Below are 6,205 nucleotides of genomic sequence, written 5' to 3' on the forward strand. Positions count from 1 at the left end.
CTGGGGAAACCAAGACAGAATCGGCTGTTGGATGCTTTGAATTGTGTGACTTGTTAATATAATTTATTGTAATATAATATAAATAAGTGTATAATTTATAGATGAAATATCTATTCTGTATTGTTAAAATGTTTTGCACAAATTTGTACTAAATAATGTCTTTTATTTACAGAAAAATTATGAATTTAGAGGTACATAATCATGTAATCAGTCTTGTATCTGGATTACTGGAGAAATATGGATACATACTATAACACTTCCACTTTTGTATATGTAAAATATTTTATATATAAAATAGAGTATAGTATATTATGTTAGATGTGTGAACAGCATTATTATTTAAAAATAAAATGACTGTCAATATTTCTCAAATTTATTTCCTTTTTTGGTCTTTATTATTATTATTTTATATGTTATTTTATGGGTGGCACGGTGGTGTACTGGTTAGCACTGTTGCCTCACAGCAAGAAGGTTCTGGGTTTGAGCCCAGTGGCCGACGGGGGCTTTCTGTGTAGAGTTTGCATGTTCTCCCCGTGTCTGCGTGGGTTTCCTCCAGGTGCTCTGGTTTCCCCCACAGTCCAAAGACATGCAGGTTAGGCTAAGTGGTGGCTCTAAATAGACCGTAGGTGTGAGTGTGAATGGTTGTGTGTCTCTATAAGTGTCAGGCCTGCGATGACCTGGCAACTTGTCCAGGGTGTACCCCGCCTCTCGCCCATAGTCAGCTGGGATAGGCTCCAGCTTGCCCACAACCCTGCACAGGATAAGTGGTTACGGATAATGGATGGATGTTATTTTATGTCATTATATTATTGTGTGGGTGGCACGGTGGTGTAGTGGTTAGTGCCGTCGCCTCACAGCAAGAAGGTCCAGGTTCGAGCCCCGTGGCTAACGAGGGCCTTTCTGTGCGGAGTTTGCATGTTCTCCCTGTATTCACGTGGGTTTCCTCCGGGTGCTCCGGTTTCCCCCACAGTCCAAAGACATGCAGGTTAGGTTAACTGGTGACTCTAAATTGACCGTAGGTGTGAGTGTGAATGGTTGTCTGTGTCTATGTGTCAGCCCTGTGATGACCTGGCGACTTGTCCAGGGTGTACCCCGCCTTTCGCCCGTAGTCAGCTGGGATAGGCTCCAGCTTGCCTGTGACCCTGTAGAACAGGGTAAAGCGGCTAGAGATAATGATATGAGATGAGATATTATTATGCAATATTATTATATATAGATAGAGACTCAAAATGATACAATGATATTTCTTTTGCCTCAAGAAAATTGGTGCAAATATTACAAAAGTGACTCTTATTGACTACACTAAATAGAATTGAAAGAAAAATGAATGGGATAAATATATTTGCTCTTCTATCAAACTTAAAAGCAAATGTGGTGCAAGATGGGGAATTAAGATATTACATACAGCTATCTACAGTACTTAACAACTTGTGACTATGGTCAGAGCTACAGGTGTCCTGTCCTCAGCAGTTGCCTCTTCTTATTTCCTTTCATATCCTATAATCTCTTTAGCTGTGCTGAGCCATATTATGATCTTCACCACTGAGCTGGCAAATCTGGCTGGGTTCTACTAACATGCATACAGGGGTTGGAACACGCAGAACTCCTCATATGTCCACAGAGTGAGGTCTTTCTTGGTGCTTTGGCTCAGTCCCACAGCAACCCTAGTTTCCTGACTAGCAGGCCTAACATGGATGAGTGGGTGCCCTTCACTATAACACCTTCAGTTTTAGCCAGATCACTAATGCACAACACTGGGTCTGGCATGGAGATTCCATCCACATGCCCTCATTCTCCCCAGTAGGAAGGGTCTGTCCTTGGCACATCTGTTCAGACTTTTCCACATGCTGTAACATGCTGCTGCTAGCATGTTAAGTTGCTGTTTACAGCTAGCTTACTATGTTAGCTAGATTACTAACACAACACCCCAACTTCAAGTCAAGTTTATTTTTATAGCACTTTTAACAATAGACATTGTTGCAAAGCAGTTTTATAGAATTTAAATTACTTTAAACATGAGCTAATTTGATCCCTAATCTATCCCCAGTGAGCAAGCCTGTGGCAATGGTGGCAAGGAAAAACTCCCTCAGATGCAGTGGCGGCTGGTAGTCTTTCAAACAGGGGAGGCTGGTCGGTTACGATATTTCCAGATTTTAAAAGAAAAAACATCAATTTTGCCCATACTCTTGCCTCTGATCTGGCTGATTGTTGGCAGGGTCACAAACTGTGAAATAACAGGTTCTTTTGGCCCATTAGCCTACTGTCCAATATACATGATGGTGGTGTTGGGGGGGAGGGGTATATTTTAACATTTTATATTTTAAAATTGTGGCATGTTGTTTAAAAATTGCTCATTATTGAAAGCAGCTCTTTGTCAGGAACCTCAGCAGTAGAGCTGGGTGCCACACATTTCATTCAATGACACTTTCCCTATATTTTACTTATTTTGACTGAGAAATGTTTTATTGACAATTTTGATAACCCTTCACTTTTACTCCAGGTCTGTAGTGTGAAATGTTCTCGGCTGTTTTTGTTTAAAAATGTTTTCCAAATTGTAGCTGTGTTTAATTCATATCCAGAAAAATATATATTCTAATATAATATACTCAGCATAAACATATTTTTGGTCCATCCATGACATATTACTAAAGTAGCCTATTTACTGTTGTTGATGTGGGTCACTTGCTGTTAGCCAATTCACTTTCTCGTACCAGGAGAGCTGAAAGGAACGAGTATTATTCCCTACCTTTTTCACCAAGTCAATTTGAGGCGTTGGTCTACCCTGCTCTTTAATTTTAATTTTTTCCTCGAAAGGAAGACTGGCAAATGGCTTCGCCAAAATTAAATCAGCAATGCTTGGCATCCGTGCGCAGCTTTCTTGCTAGCTGACTAGCCCCCTCAAGTTCAAGTTCAGTCACTCAAATAAACGAAATTTCTGGAACTAAGATAGCAAACTTGACAACACTATATTTACACTTTATTTACAATGAAAATATATACAAACTAAAAAAGCTGGTAGAAACCGTATGTAATGAATGAAATCGAAATGTAAGCTGATCTCTTACAATACACCACAGCACTTGCGAATCCGCATGAGACTGAACTGAGATTCACCGCTGCCTGTCTATAGTTGAAATGAGCTGTCAATCAAAGAAAATATCCGGCCGCTTTCACCAATCACCAGTCTCCTCGCGGAAACTGCCATGTCCCTCCCACTGTGAGGCTCGGAGTCCGTGGGCGGGCATTTTCGCAGTATTTGTCCAATAACCGTCTTGCATTTTGAGATTGAAAAGCGCATAGCTCCCAAATGCCATTGAAGTCCACTGAGGCTGGGAGTCCGTGAGACTCCGTGGGCAGGCGTTTTCGCAGTATTTGTCCAATAATCGTCTTGCATTTTGATATTGAAAAGCGCAGAGCTCCCAAATGCCATTGAAGTCCACTGAGGCTGGGCTGCATCACGCTGTCACGAGGGGGAAAAATTCACGCACACATTAAAGTTATAACGGAATGATTTCACACTGTAGTGGGTTGAGCACATATATTTCTATGATTCTGGATCTGAAATAGCAATGTTATAAGGTCGGCTATAACATAAGCCTAGCGCAATTCATTCTACATGATGTTCGTCATTTTTAGAGGAGGCTGAGCCTCCCTCATTGTCTTAGAGCAATCGCCCGTGCTCAGATGACATGAGGAAGAAACCTCGAGAGGAACCAGACTCAAAAGGGAACCCATCTTCATTTGGGTGATAACAGACAACGTGATTATAACATTTTTAACAGTTTTAACATGAAGTCTGTTTCGTTGACATTATAACTTTTCATTGATGGAAACTTGAGTGCAAAACTGCTCATGACAACTGCAGTCCTAAAGTTAGCAAGTCAACTGTAGTCCTCAGCCATAAACGCATTACTGTAAGTGTCCAGAGCATCTTCCAAGTATGACTTTCCAGGTAATGCTATCGATATGAGTTTCAAATGAAAGACTGGGGTCAATAATCACTCCGAGATCTTTTACTGCTGCACGTGAAGAAACAGAAAGACCATCCAGAGTTACTGTGTAATTAGAAAAACTTACTTCTAGCTACATGTGTTCCTAGTACTTCAGTCTTGTCAGAGTTAAGCAGAAGGAAGTTAATAAGCATCCAGTGTCTAATGTCCTTTACACATTCCTCTATTCTTTTAAGCTGGTGTCTCTCATCTGGTTTTGCAGAAACATACAACTGTGTGTCATCAGCATAACAGTGGAAACTAATACAGTGTTCAAGTTTACACTAAACTTTACCTCAGTATGTCTAGAAAAATCACCATTTACATCAACATACTGATGGCGATCAGTTAAATAAGAGCTGAGCCAGGAGAGGGCCATTCCCTTAACTCCCACAACATTTTCTAGTCTATCGAGGAGAATTACCGGTAAATGATCAATGGTATCAAATGCTGCACTAAGGTCAAGCAACACAAGCAGCGAGACACAGCCCTGATCAGACGCCAAAAGTAGGTAATTTACCACTTTCACCAGTGCTGTCTCAGTGCTATGATGAGGTTTAAATCCTGACTGATACATTTCATATACAAGAGAATTTCTTGGATAGCTTCATTTTAGTCCCAATGGAAATCTAGACTTATGTAGACATACTGTACTTCCTTATTTAGAAGGACAGTAATTTCAGTCCAGTCGTAGAATTGAGAAGACTGAACTGCAGTGGGTTTCCCGAAAGCCTCTTAACACTAACAGCATCTTAACTAGGAGAGAAAGTGTTCATTGTACTACTTGCTCGACCATTTAACGATGATCTTTGTGCTGTGATACTTTTAAGAAACCCACCCCTGGTTAGTTAAAAGCCATCCCCTTTCACATGTTATTCATGCCATGCCACCACAGGACAGGTTCACCTCAGTGAGTCTGTGCAATACAATATCAAGTCCAACCCTCCAGCCTCTCTCTTGACTGAGATGTAGGCATGTGGCCCTCTATCTCTGATGAGCAGAGGCATCAGGATACTGCTGTAAACATGGCCAGATTCTGGCTCCTATCCAGTGCTCATAAAATTGCCATTATATATTTTTTAGCTGTCAAGTATAAATGCTTCAGTCATAGACTTTGTCATGTAGACTGTTTGTTGGCAAACATGGCTGCCCACTGCTCTGGGTATGTGTGCTCATTGCGCATGTGTGTGTTCACTGCTTCAGATGGGTTAAATGCAGAGAGGAATTTCACAAGTGTGTGATGAATAAAGTTGAGCTTTCTTTCTTTCTTTCTTGTTTGCCAAAGCCATGCCAAAGTTGTCTCGACAAAAAGTATAACATAAATGGCCTTACTGATGCCATCTGGTTGCATGCAGACAGATGCATCTCTAGCTCCAGAGTATCACCTATTGAATATGTAGCTATACATTTCATCAGGTCTTGATGGTAGAAAAGTGCTTTCCCTATTTTTTTAAATACATATTCTATATTATTTTAATGTAACTGCAAAAATGTTTTGGAGAATGGGTTGGTGCCAGAGGAAACATGTGGGCAGACATTTGATGTTCTCAGACAAACATATTTTACAAAGATAGTGTGGGGTATTGTGGCAGCAGGGGCATGATCAAGCATTGGCTGTGGACAGTGAGGAGTCAGGTAGAACCAGCTTGTAATATGTCATAGGTTTCACCTGTCTCTGATTACTAGCAGTTTATTTATGTGTCTCTTGAGTTCTTGCAGAAAGAAGCTGGTAACCAGAGAGAGAGAGAGAGAGAGAGAGAGAGAGCTGAGCAACTCAGCGCCGTGTGTGTGTGTGTGTGTGTGTGTGTGTGTGTGTGTGTGTGTGTGTGTGCACGCACGTGCGTGCACACGTGATGTAAGTGTTCAGGGATACTGATCCATTATCACTGTGAAAAACATAATTTAGGAACAGAAGAAAACAATTTCTGTTAGGGGTCTCATACTAATAATGGAATTTCTCAGATTATCATGTTATGATGGTTTTCCAACCCTAACCTTACTTGTGAATGTATGAAGTAAAATATGCAGGAGAGCAGCAGAGCAACATAGTGGGTACTAGGGTTGTGTACCTAAACGTAACAACAGGTACAGGTACCGGTACAGAGGTTTAGGTACAGGTCCGGACCTGTACCTGAACAATTTGACAAATTCTTCTGAACTTCTTTAATAATGACAGAAACATTAATAAACTGTTGACAACTTGTCAGTATCTTTAT

Source organism: Neoarius graeffei, chromosome 21 (assembly GCF_027579695.1).
Source record: "Neoarius graeffei isolate fNeoGra1 chromosome 21, fNeoGra1.pri, whole genome shotgun sequence".
Lineage (NCBI taxonomy): Eukaryota > Metazoa > Chordata > Actinopteri > Siluriformes > Ariidae > Neoarius > Neoarius graeffei.